The 18,268-nt window shown below is 38.1% G+C and overlaps 1 protein-coding gene across 3 annotated transcripts in view; it reads right to left on the bottom strand.

Moving 5' to 3' along the window:
- LOC121294858 (leucine-rich repeat-containing protein 4C) overlaps positions 1 to 18,268 on the bottom strand; it is a 628,604-nt gene that overhangs the window by 333,178 nt on the left and 277,158 nt on the right. Inside the window, exon 1 of one of the 3 annotated variants that reach the window (XM_041219003.1) lies at positions 8,473 to 8,548. The exons of the other annotated variants lie outside the window; for them this stretch is intronic. The gene's annotated coding sequence lies outside the window, so the exon portion shown is untranslated. Of the gene's footprint in view, positions 1 to 8,472; positions 8,549 to 18,268 lie in introns of those variants that run through there. 3 annotated transcript variants of the gene reach the window in all.

The following is an 18,268-nucleotide window of genomic DNA, read 5'->3' as shown; positions in this document are numbered from 1 at the left end:
TTAGACATAATAACCTTGGTAACAGGGGTTACTAAGGGGGACACTTGAATAAAATCTCCTTTCACTGAAAATACTTTCTCCACCAGTTGATTGAACAGCGATACCTCTTTTCAAAAGATGACAAATCTTTTATTCATACGGGAAGCTGACACTATGTTTTCATAGCCGACTACCTCTCCTACTGCCAGCAGGCACTCCTCCACCGACACGCTGGTATCCGGCAAGCAGCTAACCCCGTGTCGGTGGCTGAGAGTCCCTAGCCCTCCAGAGTGAGATCCCATAACAGGATCTACACACACACACACACACACAACACTACTCAGTAAGTAGTAAAATGCAAACCAAAACAAACAAAACAAAAACAAACTAAAAGATTAACAAATAATTATAGAATATTGCAAAAAAAACACCTTCCTACCACACCAGCATTCAAACGCTACCACCTCCCTGCAAGCTCTTCCCACAATCCTCCGTGAGATAGAGATACAATGTATTCCATTGGATTAGAGAGGGAGAGAGAGATACAATATATTCTATTGGATTAGAGAAGAGATACAATGTAATCAATTGGATGAGAGAGAGAGGTGCAATGTATTCTATTGGATTAGAGAAGGAGAGAGATACAATGTATTCCATTCGATTAGAGAGGGATAGAGATACAATTAATTCTATTGAATTAGAGAGGGAGGGAGATACAATGTATTCCATTGGATTAGAGAGGAAGAGAGATACAATTAATTCTATTGAATTAGAGAGGAAGAGAGATACAATGCATTCTATTGGATTAAAGAGAGAGGGAGAGAGATACAATGTATTCCATTGGATTAGAGAGAGAGAGAGAGAGCAAGAGATAGAGGGGCAATGTATTCTATTGGATTAGAGAAGGAGAGAGAGATACAATGTATTCCATTGGATTAGAGAGGGAGAGAAAGATACAATGTATTCCATTGGATTAGAGAGGGAGAGAGATACAATGTATTCTATTGATTGTACCCCGAAAGATATTTCGTAGCTGATGTCTGCAGTAAGAGGGCCTACCGATCTGATCAAAGACACTCTGCCTGTCAGCAGTATGAGGAAAACAGTAACACATTTTGTCAGGCAAAATAATGTTTAACCTTTCAGACTTGCTGCCTGAATAGACAACTAAGGAGAGAGAAAAACCAGAAACATAGTGCATCCCTGCATCCTGAAAAAACCACAAGAGAGAAACATAGCTCTGCATCTTAATTTTCAGGATTGCCGAGTACTGTCAGACAGGTCCTGGTGTTTGAACAGAGAATTTAGACACAGGGTGGTCTGAAGAAAGGATCTGTTGAATTATTTTTACTTACTGTAAACTCTCCACTGAGTAAATATGTGTTATGTGAATGTGGCAGTATGGATGTGGAATGCTTAAATCAAGTCGTCACATAGTCTCCTTTGTTCAAGACTGAATAGATTAAATTATTTTAGCCTGTCTGTATATGACATGCCTTTTAAACCGGGAATAATTCTGGTCGCTCTTCTTTGCACTATTTCTAGATCAACAATATCCTTTTTGTAGCGAGGTGACCAGAACTGAACACAATATTCAAGATGAAGTCTTTCTAAAGCATTGTACACTTTTAACATTACTTTCCTAAATTTAAATTCAACACCTTTCACAATATATTCGAGCATCTTGTTGGCCTTTTTTATAGCTTCCCCACATTATCTAGATGAAGACATTTCTGAGTCAACATAAACTCCTAAGTCTTTGTCATAGATTCCTTCTTCAATTTCATTATCTCCCATATGATTTTTGTAATGCCCATTTTTATAACCTGTGTGCAGTACCTTACAATTTTCTCTATTAAATGTAATTTGCCATTGGTCTGCCCAGTTCTGAATCTTGTCTAGATCACTTTGAATCACCTTTGCTGCTGAGGCAGTGTTTGTCAGTCCTCCTATGATTTCTTCTCACCCAAACTAAGCTCTTCTAATAACAATCAAAGTTGTTATAATAGTGGAAAACACTAGTGGAGGCTTTGAGTAAATTGCTGATGCTCATAACATCGATATATGTATTGTAAACCTGAATGTGTCTAAGACTTTTTTGTGGTATATTATATATATATATAATATATTATATATATATATATATATATATATATATATATATATATATATATATATACAGTGCCTTGCAAAAGTATTCAGACCACTGACCAATTTTCTCATATTACTGAATTGCAAATGGTACATTGAAATTTCGTTCTGTTCGATATTTTATTTTAAAACACTTGAACTCAAAATCAATTATTGTAAGGTGACATTGGTTTTATGTTGGGAAATATTTTTAAGAAAAATAAAAAAACTGAAATATCTTGCTTGCATAAGTATTCACCTTTCGCTACAATAAGAGCTTTAAGTCTTTTGGGGTAAGTATGTACCAGCTTTGCACACAGTGTTGGAGTGGTTTTGGCCCATTCTTCTTGGCAGATTTGCTCCAGGTTGTTCAGTTTGGTTGGACAAAGCTTGTGGACCGCAATTTTCAAATACTGCCACAGATTCTCAATGAGATTGAGATCAGGACTTTGACTGGGCCACTGTAGGACATTCACCTTTTTGTTCTTGAGCCACTCCAATGTTGCTTTGGCCTTGTGCTTGGGATCATTGTCCTGCTGAAAGGTGAATTTCCTCCCAAGCTTCAGTTTTTTAGCGGACTGAAGCAGATTCTCTTGCAGTATTTTCCTGTATTTTGCTCCATCCATTCTTCTTTCAATTGTAACAAGATGCCCAGTCCCTGCTGATGAGAAGCATTCCCACAGCATGATGCTTCCACCACCATACTTCACTGTAGGATGGTGTGTCTTGAGGCATGAGCAGTGTTAGGTTTGTGCCACACATAGCGCTTTGAGTTTTGGCCAAAAAGTTCCATCTTGGTCTCATCTGACAACAAAACATTTTCCCAATATTGCAGCTGGGTCACTCTCATGCTTTCTGGCAAACTCCAGGCGTGCTTTTAGATGGTACTTTTTGAGAAACGGCTTCTTTCTTGCCACCCTCCCATATAGGTCAGTGTTATGCAGAGCCCTTGATATGGTTGACTGGTGCACCATTACTCCACTCCCAGACATTGAACTCTGTAGCTCCTTCAAAGTGATTGTTGGCCTCTCTGTGGCTTCTCTCACAAGTCTCCTTGTTTGAGTACTGAGTTTTGAGGGACGGCCTTTTCTTCGCAGTGCCTGGGTGGTGTGATGCAGCTTCCACTTCCTGATTATTGATCCAACTGTGCTCACTGGGATATCCAAACACTAGGATATTATTTTGTACCCTTTCCCTACTCTACGCATTTGTATTACTTTATCTCTAACTTCTGTAGAATGCTCTTTGGTCTTCATTTTCCTTCAGATTCACAGCCTTACCAATGTCCTTGAACTGTATGAACTTTTATGTTATTTATTTCTGTTATGTATTTACATATGCTGTATCAGCTATATTTAAACAAATTATATAGACCTTGCCATACTTATTTTCTTGACTGATTCATATATTAAATATGTACTGTAGACTCAGACATATTGGAAAATTAACTGCCCTTCAGGAAGACTATTATTATTCTCCATGGTGCAATGCCTTCAGGCATTATAGTCCCCTGTCAATAACAATAGTCTTCCCCTGGGTCAGTAATTTTCCTCTATAGCCCTCCTCTCCAGTCCATATTTACTATATATATGATTTCCAGCAGGACAGCAATCAGAGAAGCATGCAGTTGTGAGCGTACATTTACTCAGCCTTTACAGTACAAGAATTTCGGATCATACACGACACAGGTTATCTGGTATTACTGATGCATGTAACATCCTCAACTACACTTTCAGTGGCAGGGTCTAATTCAAAGAGATCACAGATCAGACAAATGTGCACTGCTTTCACCACAGTGCAGACTGCAGTAACTAAAACTGACATTGGAAGAGCTCACATAGCAACCAAAAGGTATTTTGCACGGCAACAGCTAAAACTGAATCATAAGCTTTTTCTTTTTTTTTTTTTGGATTTATGAATAATCTGAAAAAGAGCTTAAACCCTTGGGAGAATTAACATGACCTGCCTCCAAGCAGGATAACATTTTTTAAATAAATATATTATATGTTGATCTAATTGTATTTTATTACAAGTCAACAGCTGGTGAAGTATGTCAACAGCACAGACATGATACAGTATGATATTTTAAATTTTCCCCACAACCAACACTGACTGATATTGTTTTAAAATGGGTGGTTAGTCTTGTTATAGCTTTTGATTACATACATTCTTAAACTATCATTTCATACCCATTTAATGTTATGGGTTTGCTGTAGGATTCTATATTGTCAATCTAGTTAGCACCAAGGTAAATGGTTTGTGAATGTCCAGTACTGGAAAAGTAAAATGACAGATTTCATTATCCGTTACAACAACACAAGATATTGCTGAGAGAGTGGAAAGGGGATGCGTTTTCTTTAGTTTCCTTTAATATTTCTGGGATTTCCAAACAGTTTCAGTTATTTTTAAATGAATGCCCAGGTTCTGAGATCTTTGCTGAGGTTTATTGGTAAATGTGTCTAAGAATACAGTCATTTCAGTTGTTTAATCCTCACAGCGTAATATTTTTAATTTTGGGATGCATGCGGACATTGTATTTGAAACCTTGCTCACAGCATAATATTCAATGTATTTAACGCTGAGAATTTTCTCCAAGTGATATTGAGACACTACTCTACACAACTGTAAGTACAACTGTTTGTTTTTGCTAATCAGTTCTAATGGGGACATGACTTAATAGCAACACAGCACCCCACTTGTAACCTGCACACCATGTTAGGTTGTTAGTAGATGAAGTAGGTATCCATTATGCCAACAAAATTAAACTCAGCAGTGTGTCTAAACCACCAATAACCAGACAATAAAAGCTTGTTTGTAAAGTTGCCATTTACAAGAAAAAAAACACCCTGATTCCATCGTTAAGCAAAGTAGAGCACATTCTTATCTGTCCCTTTTGATGTGAACCAGTTTTCTAAACAGAGGGTCTTGCACTTATCCGAGACACGTGATTCTTCCAATACTGAATTATGGATTAGTCTGAAAATGAAGGGAACATAAATAAAACAGCTTTCATTATTAAGTAAAAAGGCATTAAGAGTATAGGAGGCAAGAACATATTCTTCCCTGAGCTCTTGTTCATTTGATACTTAAACCACTGTGCTTCCATTATTCTGTTAGGTGCTGTACTACAAGGTGGGTTCTTGCAGATATATTTTACAGGTTGTACCCAGGGATTTAATTGAGCCACAATGGACCAGAGTGGTGTTCCCCCTTCTTTCTAATTTGGACTTTTGCATTCCTGCACCTCTAATTGTAAGGTTTGCTATAACGTGTTTCATGTGTTTCATTCAAAACTGCATTTGAGGCTGTGACAGGATGACAGAGTGTTAACGCTCAGAGACAATGTAAAGTTAAATTTAAGTTCTTTATTAAATAAAATAATCAAATAAACAGACACAAGGGCCAACAGAAAGAGGTTCAAACACAAATAATCAAAATTAACTTACAAAATAAAAGGTCAGGTTCCAGGTCTTTTAAAACAAAGCACTCCTTTCTTCCAAACACAAAATTCTCCAACACAAAGCAAACTCCCAAACAAAAGAACACCTTCCCAGCCAGCACCTCTCCCCTGGCTTTTATCCCCTGTGGCTAGAGCCCAATTAATCAATAATTACTAATTATTCAATTAGAGCTCCAGCCACACACACACATGTTTTCCTGGCAGGGAGGAATTTAACCCCCTCCCTGCCAGTTCCAAACACATTCATATAGATGGGGCAGTTCCCCGTCACAGAGGTCTATGAAGCTATGATGGTCGAGTGGCAATACAGTTTCATCACGGCAGATTCAGTGATACTCTAGTCACAGCGGAAGGGTTATGCAGCTTCTGAAAGCAAAGCTAGTGGAAGTGATTGCTGAGTCTTAGATTTCATTCCATGACCAGCGCTCATTAACAAGCTTCTTGTGAGCGATTGCAGCTACTGACAGCAGAGCTTCCATGACCAGCGCTCATTAACCCAAGGGGAGTTGATTCTTCTTGTGAGCTGAATGCCCCTTTTTCTAAACTCCATTTGTGACCCCTGGTCCTTGTTTCTTTTTTCAGGCTGAAAAAGTCCCTTGCACTGTCAATACCTTTTAGAATTTTGAATGCTTGAATTAGGTCGCCACGTAGTCTTCTTTGTTCAAGACTGAACAGATTCAATTCTTTTAGCCTGTCTGCATATGACATGCCTTTTAAGCCTGAGGTGACCAGAACTGCACACAATATTCAAGATGAGGTCTTACAAGTGCATTGTACAGTTTTAACATTACTTCCCTTGATTTAAATTCAACACTTTTCACAATGTATCCGAGCATCTTGTTAGCCTTTTTTATAGCTTCCCCACATTGCCTAGATGAAGACATTTCTGAGTCAACAAAAACTCCTAGGTCTTTTTCATAGATTCCTTCTCCAATTTCAATATCTCCCATATGATATTTATAATGTACATTTTTATTTCCTGCGTGCAGTACCTTACACTTTTCTCTATTAAATGTCATTTGCCATGTGTCTGCCCAGTTCTGAATCTTGTCTAGACATTTTGAATGACCTTTGCTGCTGCAACAGTGTTTGCCACTCCTCCTACTTTTGTGTCGTCTGCAAATTTAACAAGTTTGCTTACTATACCAGAATCTAAATCATTAATGTAGATTAGGAATAGCAGAGGACCTAATACTGATCCCTGTGGTACACCGCTGGTTACCACACTCCATTCTGAGGTTTTTCCTCTAATCAGTACTTTCTGTTTTCTACATGTTAACCACTCCCTAATCCATGTACATGTGTTTCCTTGAATCCCAACTGCGTTCAGTTTGAGAATTAATCTTTTGTGCGGGACTTTGTCAAAAGCTTTCTGGAAATCTAAATAAACCATGTCATATGCTTTGCAATTATCCATTATCGATGTTGCATCCTCAAAAAAATCAAGCAAGTTAGTTAGACACGATCTCCCTTTCCTAAAACCATGTTGACTGTCTCCCAGTACCCTGTTACCATATAGGTAATTTTCCATTTTGGCTCTTATTATAGTTTCCATAAGTTTGCATATAATAGAAGTCAGGCTTACTGGTCTGTAGTTACCTGGTTCAGTTTTGTTTCCCTTTTTGTGGATCGGTATTACGTTTGCAATTTTCCAACTTAGTAGTCAAGGATCAAGCCTCCTACATTCTCAACACAAAGTGCTGGGACTGTCCAAACCCTGCTTGTAATTGAAGTAGAACGCACATCAAATTTATGTATAACATCCACCGATTTTTGCTCAGTTTTCAAGCTTCTTTTGAAGCAACTCCACATTTATTAAAGCTGTGCCTTTGATATTGCCTATTGGGGGGGGGGGGGTTGTTGCTTTCTGGGTTTTTTTCAGTCGGCATTTTTCTTGCCCCAGAAACAAATAGCATACTGTACATCCCCCAACCATGGCTGCAAATACATAATGTCATTTTTAAAGTAAATAACCATGAATTCCACCCACCATATGCACATATAAAACATGATGTTCAGCAGTACAATACAGACAGATGCCTTGATGTAAACCCAGGTTAAGTGGTCCTCTTTTAATTCAATCTTTTTGTTTTCTAGATAAGTGTGAAATACAGACACAAAATAAAGGACAGGCCATCTATATTTACCCCAAGATTATGGCTATCAATTGGATAAGCAATTATCTATTTATATGTAAAAAATGAACAGACAGACACACACAGCATTCATCTACTCTAGATTATAATATTAACAATAATTCATGTGTAAGGAAGTGTTTAACTGTCATCAACCATGATTGCAGTATGTATTTTAAAAATACATTTGCTAGACAATTTATTAAGATCACCCAACTTTTATCTAGTTGGCCCACTTTTTGACAAGAGTGACAATCTGCAGACATGTCTTTCAGGATTATGACTTATTCCTGTACCAGTACGGCTCACAACTAAATGAATGAGGTAGTCAGAGGTATGCCAAGATCATCCCACGGGTGCTCAACTGGATAGCCAAGAAAGGTAACCGCAGTCTGTTTCATGAACCTTGAACCAATTACAGACTACACCAGAATTCTATTATATTAAACAGTGTGCTGACTGTCAGGGTAGGCATTTTTCATTGTGACGGGGACTTGATCTGCAATAATGTTCAGGTACACTTGGGAAATTACTTGGGGTTTCTGGGGGAATGAAAAAGACCAGGTTTATGGAAATGCAGTGAGGTATTCTTTGTTACATTATACATTTTAATAGTGTGTGTATTTCTGATGGGGCAAGCATGGGAATAAAGTCCTTGCATGTGTTTAGTCACTTTGGATAAAAGCGTCTGTTAAATGACTAATTAATAATAATAATAATAAATAATATAATAATAATAATAATAATAACAAAAAGTGATCGACCCACCGCTGATGAGTTGTTTTTTTCATCAGCTTGACCATCAGGCAATCAAAAGGGAGTGGAGTCCTAATACAGATACCAGTTAATGCAAGGGGCCCAGAGGCCCAGGGTCTACAGAAAAAAAAAAAAAAAAACGCATTTACTTGAAATGTAGAATGCAAATTCCTCCTGAAAGAAATTGGATATGTATTAGATTTTTGGTAATTACACAGTGTAGACTAGCTCTCAGAAGATATTTCTTTCTAAAATTCCAATATGTCATAACCAGGCAGGGTTTATAGCCATGCGATTAACTATGAAATTCTGACAAAAACTGCATCCTTTTCCACAAACTGTACAGTCAAATGGTCACACATGTATGGAAAATGTAATGGTAGTACCTTAAACTTCACTGCACACTAACTTTGTAGTTCATGTTATGGAGTCATTCAGATAAAGAAGTAAAGTCCAGGCCTTATTTACACCACTCCTTTCTTTAACCCTGTGTCAGACAGCTTGAAGTGGTGATGTCAGACCCAGAAAAGAATACACACAGTACTGGCGGGTCAAAATTGAAACGCTCAGAAAACAAACGGCATGTGGGCCAAAGTAAAACAGAACAAAACACAAGTAACCTTTAAACTTGAATGAGTACCTGCAAGGTCTCACAGTTGGCAGCAATCGTCTTTCTATTACTCACAGTATTGATTTACATTCTTCCTCTTAGCTCTCTCCCCAGACAAAGGATCTTCCCTGACTTTTATAGTTTCTGGTTGGAGCCCAATTAATCAATAATTAACATTTACTCAATTAAGGCTCCAGCCACATTCATCCCCCTTGGACGTTTTCACAGCTTGTTGTGTTACAACCTGAAAAAACAAAACAAAAAAAATCCTGAAATGTCTTGGTTAGATAAGTATTCATCCCCTGAGTCAATACCTGGTAGAACCACCTTTGGCAGCAATTACAGCTGTGAGTCTTTTGAGGTAAGTCTCTACCAGGTTTGTACATCTGGATCGAGCAATATTCGCCCATTCTTCTTGGCAAAATTGTTCAAGCTCTGTCAAGTTGGATGGGAATCATTGGTGGACAGCAATCTTCAAGTCTTGCCACAGATTCTCAATCGTATTCAAGTCCATGCTTTGACTGGGCCACTGTAGGGTATTCACTTTCATGTTTTTAAGCCACTCCAATGTCACTTTGGCTGTGTGCTTGGGGTCATTGTCCTACTGAATCTCCGTCCCAGTCTTAGGTCTTTTGCAGACTGAAGCAGGTTTTCCTCAAGGACTTGCCTATATTTAGCTGCATCCATTTTACTCTCTACCCTGACAAGCTTCCCAGTCCCTGATGATGAAAAGCATCCCCATAGCATGATGCTTTCATCAACATGCTTCACAGTAGGAATGCTGTTACCTGGGTGATGTGCTGTGTTCGGTTTACGTCAGACATAACACTTTGCATTTAGGCCACATAGTTCAATTTTTGTTTCATCGGAGCACAGAATCTTTTGCCACATCTTTTCAAAGTTTCCCACATGCCTTTTTGCAAATTCTAAGCACGATTTTACATGGGCTTTTTTCAGAAATGGCTTCCTTGCCACTCTTCCATACAGGCCTGATTTGTGGAGTACCTCAGCTATTATTAACAAATGGACAGTTTTTATATATCCCATCTCAGCCATGGAACGCTGTAGGTCTTTTAGAGTTGTCATTGGTCTCTTGGTGGCTTCTCTGACCAATGCCCTTCTTACCCGGCTGCTCAGTTTGTGAGGATGGCCTGCATTATGCAGATTCTGGGTTGTGCCATATACCTTCCACTTCTTAATGATGGAATTGACTGTGCTCCAAGGGTTGTACAATGCCTTTGAAATCTTTTTATACCCCTCCCCTGATGTGTGCATTTCCACAACTTTATCCCGGAGTTGTTTTGAAAGTTCCTTGGTCTTCATGGTAGTATTTTTACTTTGAATGAACTACCCAATTGTGGGACCTTACAGAGACAGGTATATTTAATCTGAAATCATGTGAACCACTTTTATTGCACATGATGGACTCCATTTAATTTATTGTGTGAATTCTGAAAGCAATTGGTTGCACCTGAGCTTATTTAGGAGTGTCATAGCAATGGGGGTGAATACTTATCCAATGAAGACATTTCAGGTTTTTATTTTTAATGGATTGTTTTTTTCATCCCCCCATTTTTTGACACATTGAAAGTGTTGAGTGGGTTATGTAAATCAAAGGAAAAAAATCCAATTTAAAGGTTGTAACACAACAAACTGTGAAAATGTCCAAGGGGGGTGAATACTTCCTATAGGCACTGTATACATAAAAACGGTAATAGATCATAACAGCACAAAAAATATATAAATTAATAAGGGATGGGCACCCCGTCACAAACCCTCATAGCAACAAAGCAATCGGCGCAAGGGTATGCCAGTGCTTTTGAGGTAAGACTTGGTAACATTGATTCTAATACATGTGTTTTAATAAAGATTAAGGTTGAGTGGAGCTGTGTGTGGATACATATACAATCAAGTCTTTATTACACTGCTTCCAGATCCACAAATAGCCTGCCTTGCCTCCAGATACTTCCCAGTGTTATTTGCCTTACCCCTGCAGAGTCATACAGCAAACAAGTTTCAGTTAGAGAAAGAGTGCAATGCATGTCACATGACCCTGCTCTCTATGGGGTTCACAACAAGGGCAGTGATGGCATGAGTAATGCTGTCACTCCCTGAACAATCCATACAGTCTGCTACACTGCATCATAGCACAGTCTTCATCTGAACCAAGAAACCAGTCTGTAGAACCAGTCCACAAACGAGTCCTTGCTCTGTGTTAGGAGGAAGAGCCATTTGAAAAGGTTAATACTGGAAAATGGCATTGTAGTGCAGTCGAGGGCTTTCCTCTAAATATCGAGTTGCATCAGTATTGTAGTATTGCAGTAATGTAGTATTGCAGTATTCTAGTATTGCTATATTGCATTGCAGTATTGTTGTATTGCATTATTGTTGGTTTGCAGTATTGTTGTATTGCATTTCAGTATTGCTGTATTGCATTATTGTTGTATTGCAGTATGGCATTGCTGTATTGCAGCATTGCAGTACTGTTGATAATATCAGCTGCTCACACCGTGGGCACAACACTTTGGTCCCACTGGGCAGCTATACTTGAGAGCACAGCTTTTAGAACATTGCCTTCACCTAAAAGCTGAGATATGTGTCACAGGCAACCACCTACAGTCTACTCATGGTAAGCTACTGAGACAGTGACAGTGGAAATCTTTCTATAGGCTGTAGGCTTTTCAGAGACCCTTGGAGGTGCTATTGTTTGTTGAGAATTTTGACAGACAAGAAAAAGATGATATTTAGACAACAAAAAATGTGTTGTCTGAGAAAATACAGCTATACAATAAAACCAGGATGATCCAAATGTATTGTGACCAAGGGGTGAACAATATAATTGCTGGGATAATGGAATTATAACAGTAGAACAACTGAGGGCTGGCTAGCGCATTACAACAGGGCAGAAGAGCACTGCACATAGCAAGGTTAACAAGGGGCTGCTTGGATGACAGAAGTGCTGTGGATAATCAAGCTGTTACTGTATTTCCATAGCTTTTACTCAGCAATCAATGAACAGTTAGAAAGGTGTATTTTCTGGGGGTGGAGGAGCAAGGGTAGATACGCACTGTGATTCCCAATATAAACACTTCGGCTTCACACACAGGATTGTGGGTTACAATTATTCATATAACATTTTTTTAACTCCTTCAGAGCTATAAATAATCTATCATATTTTTCTGTTTCATAAAACACACTGTTGCGCATGAACCGAACGTGGCTTGTTAGGGTACAGTCATCTCATTTTACCCTTTCCCTCCACATTACTATGCACAGCATTGTAGCTAATGCTAGTAAAACCTCAAACACTCTTCCTCTTGATTTAAATTGTACTAGCTAGTTTGGGCTAGTGATATTTATTAAAGGTAGGTGCACTGGACAGGTCTTGAAGTAATCACTACAAGCTCCACATATTGGTGCATTAAAAGAATTCTGCAGTACTAGCTCTTGTAAAAACTTTCTTTTGATCCAGTTTTCACCTGAAGAAGAAACCTTTGTAGTTTTGACAGCAATGTTAGTAAAACAAACCCATAATAACATTTTGGCCTAAATACACCTGCCCCTCGTTATATTGCCCATCGCTATACTGCGGATTCGGATAAATCGCGGTCCTGGAGTTGGCTCCCCATTTTTACTGTCTATCTGTGCATGCCTTAGCAATATACATAGATAATTTCACTGAGAATTACTGTTTGTTTATTAATTACTGCACAAACAACAAAATACAAAACAATTTAAAACAAAGTATTAATATGTACTGTTATCATATATACACGTATTGCATAATAATGCAAAGCAAATTAAATATCTACTTGTTGAAGTGGTTTTTATTTTAGCCAACAAGGTGTTCATGTGTGGCAGCGATACACCAGAAAAAGTCACAGGGCAGTGACGACAACACCCTAGCACCAAGCTTGGTGGGAGTGAATTCTTTCAATGCAGTGGGTTTGGGCATTTGAGAATGGAGAGGAAGACTCATGAAATTAATTAGAGACTGAAGTTGATGAGAAGCAATTATCCTCAGCAGTACGACTTACAATGGTGTGCTGCTTTTTATACGAAAAATGAGGAAAAGCAGGTTGTGTAGAGGATTTATATTGGACCCTGACGCACCCGATAAAACAAAGGAGTGGGTATAGTATTTATTTGTTAGCCTATTTGTTTTTCTATGGGTCTTTCTCTATGTTGGGGCCCTCGATATATAGCGGATTTATATTGGACCCCAACACCCGCAATATATTGAGTGGGTGGCGTAACAACAATTATTTTTAAATCATATAAAGCTGCTTATTTTACTGTTAATAAAGCATACAGTATTACTTGACATCAAATAATTAAATAAAAATGTACATTATAAATATCATATGGGAGATACTGAAATTGAAGAAGGAATCTATGAAAAAGACCTAGGAGTTTTTGTTGACTCAGAAATGTCTTCATCTAGACAATGTGGGGAAGCTATAAAAAAGGCTAACAAGATGCTCGGATACATTGTGAAAAGTGTCGAATTTAAATCAAGGGAAGTAATGTTTAAACTGTACAATGCACTAGTAAGACCTCATCTTGAATATTCTGTGCAGTTCTGGTCAGATCCCAATAAAAAAAATATTGCTGCTCTAGAAAGAGTGCAAAGAAGAGCGACCAGAATTATTCCAGGCTTAAAAGGCATGTCATATGCAGACAGACTAAAAAAATTGAATCTGTTCAGTCTTGAACAAAGAAGACTACGTGGTGACCTAATTCAAACATTCAAAATTCTAAAAGGTATTGACAGTGTCAACCCAAGGGACTTTTTCAGCCTGAAAAAAGAAACAAGGACCAGGGGTCACAAATGGAGTTTAGACAAAGGGGCATTCAGAACAGAAAATAGGAGGCACTTTTTTACACAGAGAATTGTGAGGGTCTGGAATCAACTCCCCAGTAATGTTGTTGAAGCTGACACCCTGGGATCCTTCAAGAAGCTGCTTGATGAGATTTTGGGATCAATAAGCTACTAACAACCAAATGAGCAAGATGGGCCGAATGGCCTCCTCTCATTTGTAAACTTTCTTATGTTCTTATGTTCTAAATATAGTAGTATCCAGTGTAAGACACTAGAGTCTGAAACAGCTGTAAAAAGCATAATCTTGTTATTTTAATAAAGAGGATAGGATAGGGTTATCTTTGGTCAAATAAGGCAATACGATTAGTACAGATCTGATGCACACTTCAAGTGATTTGCCAGTATCGTAAAATGCAGATCAATGGAGAAAGACCATACAATATACATTATTTCCTCAGGGCTCCAGTCAGCTGGAATTAAACCGACACTGACAATATGCAGGTTACACTCTTGGCCTTTTAGAAAATGTCTGTGAGGATTTAGTACTATTTCCAAGACACTTGAATTCAATAAAGAAGTCAATTACATTTTTGGCAGAAGCCAAGAAAGAAAAGGAAGCTGGCGAGTTGCATTTTCATGAAATGGGCATTACTGGAACAGATGACAGGAGCTTGTGTTATGAATAGGAAGGACACACAAAGATGCTTATTATAATTATGTATTTTCCTCACTTTATAATAAAATGTGCTCTGATCCCTCCTAAGCCTGGTATTCATAATAACAACACAATGGCATAATACCAAGAAAGGGATTTGCTTTCCTTTTCACAGCCTTCTGACAAAGCAGCCAATCAGAATTATGATGATTCCAGCTTTCAATTTGAGTTTCCAATAGCTTCAGCAAGAACTAGCACCAGTAAATGGGAATATAGCTCACTTTCAGCTTTGTTTAATGACCTGAACCTGAAATAGCTATCCTAAAAGATCCACACTGAAGACTAGTAAGCTATACAATTGAATAATATGTGACCATTTCAGACTGTAACTTTAAATAGGTATAGTTTGCTAGAATCTAAAAGCTGATTAAACAGTAGTAAAATAATATATATTAAACTAAGACAATGGTTCAGTATTTCTTTGCTCAATATGTTAGGGTTTTTTTCCATTTTATATGTATCTTCAACCAAAGGCATCCAAGTCACCTTGTATTTTTTTCAAACCAGTGAACAACCTTATAGCATACTTCACCTCTTACATCAAAAGAGCCCTATTGGGTCACAATGTAAATAATGGTGGATTGTTACAGAGATCAAATGACGCTTGGTGTTAGATCTCCCTCCCAATCTGTGAGGGCACTAGGTAAAGGGAGCAGAGTGCCTTCGACTGAAAGGCGTGACACTTTATTCTCGTGGGTAGGTGGAAGTCGGCCGGCTAGAAAAGGGATAGAGCTATGGTATCTGAACTCAATGACCCAGACGGGAAATGGCATGGCATCCGTGGATTGGAGAAGTGGATGCGCTCATTAACTAAGGGGTCATGAGGGAGGGTATAAAATAGGGCAGTAATAAAGTAATCAGTTCCTTTACAAATTCCTTTGTCGGCTGTAACTGTTGTCTGTCTTTAGACTATCAGTAACACGATCCGAAGCTGTAGCACAAGCCAGCATCAACCCGGACATCACTTTCACCCCAGCATTTCACAGAGAACTGTAAATTGCACCACTAGCACATAATATCATTTCACTGTTTTTGTATTTTGTATTTAATGTTGGTGTATGTAAAACCTGGACTTGTGGTTGCGGGTCAAACCCGATGATTACAGTTATGAGTGATACACGCCGCAGTATCACTCCAACATTTATTATTTACTGGTGTTTGTCTTTGGCCTCTGGACATTATCATTCATTAAATAAAACACCCTTGCACCTGAAAGTAATTGTCTGTGTGATTAATCTGCTCTGCACTGCATTAACCTGTATTCACTCATTACTTTGCCAGATGGATCTACATACTACCACTTATAAACTCTATTAATTCTGCCTGGGTGATGTATTGACCCTCGCACTGACCTCACAAAGTACAATGACTAGTGTATGCACAAACAGAGGATCCTCATAATCTTATAAGAATTACACAGTGCCTGAAAGGTTACACATATTTGTATAACATCAAGAGTATATCATGTTATAGCCAAATGCTACTCGGAATGTCTATAGGAGACAATAAGTGTGTGATACAAGTTTGGTGAAGACTGGTGCAAAATTAAGGTATCGAGTAAAGTGTGACAGACTGATGGAAGAACTGACATGAACATACAGTGAAAACGGAAGGAATAGAACAAGTTCACTCATTTCAGTAATAAGAAATGTTTAAAAGCGCTGCAGAGTTGTTGAGAGGAATACATTGAAATGCTTGCTATAAGACTAGCAGTGCAGTACACAAATATCCCACAGAGTTGTCACTTTTAAATGAGTAATTTGTGCAGACAGAAGTACCTTCCTTTTATGTTGTTTGATATGATGTCTCAACCATCATGACTCAACGCGACATGAAACAGAGAGATGCAGCTTGTCTGTATCAATTACTGAATGTGTTTCTATTTCCATAACACACAAATCAGACAGCCCATTTACTAAAAAAATAATAATAATAAAAAAATAAATAAAAAGTTTCCTATAACAGAGCAAGAGAAAGGGAAATGTACCATACAGATATATAGTTTTCTGTTTTGAAGTTAACTGGCTATTAAAACTGAGCTTTTGTGCAGTTCTGCAGGTACTGAAAAAGCCCTGCTTCTTAAAGAATATTGCTCTAGACAGTTTGACATGCAGTGGGAATAAATAACTTTTTTTAAAAAAATTTATTAAACATTAAACTTTAAAAAATGTCTTTTTTCTTCACACAGATATTGATGTATTATTTATTAAAAAAAAAAGAATACTGCCCCACATGTTGTGGAACTGTTTGTAGAGATAATATTTTCCACGCAGTATGTTTCTGTGTGAGATTATAAATGTAATTTGAGAACCGATTAAACAAAATTGCTTCCAGGTTCATTTTGAAGAGAAATCTCTTATCAAGAATTGAGTTAAAAGAATTTGATTTAATTCTGAAATATGTATACTTTAAACATAAAATTTATGGGGGAAAATACACTTGCGAAAAGATTGAACTTAAAACATGAATATAGCTAGCATTCACAATTGGCTCTATGCCCAGTAGTGTATTTTCACATAACATCAAATCACTAAAAATGCCTTTTTAGGTACGATAAATCAGATATATAACAATTTGGCACCTTTGAAATTTTACTAAAATGACCTTTCAACTGGGGTGGATGTGCTTTGCAGCTTGTTTAATTTACATTGCATCTACGAAAACTAAGTCTGCAGTATCCAGCATACTGCAATATCGTTTTTTTTAAAGACTGCATAGTAACAGATGGGGACAAAACTGTAAATGTTAGAAATGCTTCACTAATTATGTACATGTGTACATAAGTCACAGGGGCAGCCAGCTGTTGCAATGAAAAATTATTATTTTTCAGCCTTTGTAATGTAACCCTTTAAAGTACAAATCTCAACGTTGCTGCCCTGAACCTCGAAAACTGTCTGCTTCTGCCTTCCCCCACAATACGAAGCCTTGGTATACTTCTTGACAGTAACCTCTCCTTTGATGCCCACATCTCCTCTGAGGTCAAATCTTCCTTCTACCATCTTAGAAACATCTCCAAAGTCTACCTTTCCTTCCCGGATGAGGAGATACTTTGTCATGTGTTTGTCTCCTCTCGACTCGACTACCGCAACTCTCTATATGGTGGTCTCCCGACACGCACCATAAACCGACTGCAGCTAGTTCAGAATGCTGCTGCCAGGATCCTTACCGGATGTAAAAAAAGTGATCACATCACCCACCGTCTTGCTCAGCTGCACTGGCTGCCTGTAAATTTCAGGATTATGTTCAAAACTCTCCTTCACTTCACATAGGTCCCGAGTACCTCCTCAAACTGCTGTCTCACTATGTCCCTGCCCTCAAGCTGAGGTCCTCCGACTCTGGCTTACTTGTTATCCCCAAGCAAAAGCACACCACACTTAATAATGCTCATTTAGCTTCATGGCTCTGACTCTCTGGAACTCTCTCCCAGCTTTGGTCGTGATGCTCTGACCGTAGCTTGCTTTAAATCAACTGTCAAAACCCATCTGTTCTTTCTTGCTTTCCATGCTCAATAAGCCTGATATCTGTTATTAGCTGCTGATACTATTTCACGTATTGTTAATATCATGTATTCTGCACTTTCCACTGTATTTAGTGTACTATTTCATGCATTATGCTATTACCATGTATTATGCATTTCTCTATTTGAAGTATTATGGATTTT

The sequence above is a fragment of the Polyodon spathula genome, chromosome 19 (genome assembly GCF_017654505.1).
Source record: "Polyodon spathula isolate WHYD16114869_AA chromosome 19, ASM1765450v1, whole genome shotgun sequence".
In the NCBI taxonomy this organism is placed as follows: domain Eukaryota; kingdom Metazoa; phylum Chordata; class Actinopteri; order Acipenseriformes; family Polyodontidae; genus Polyodon; species Polyodon spathula.
Note: the sequence above shows the minus strand (reverse complement) of the source record. Positions and strands in the feature narration are given on the sequence as shown.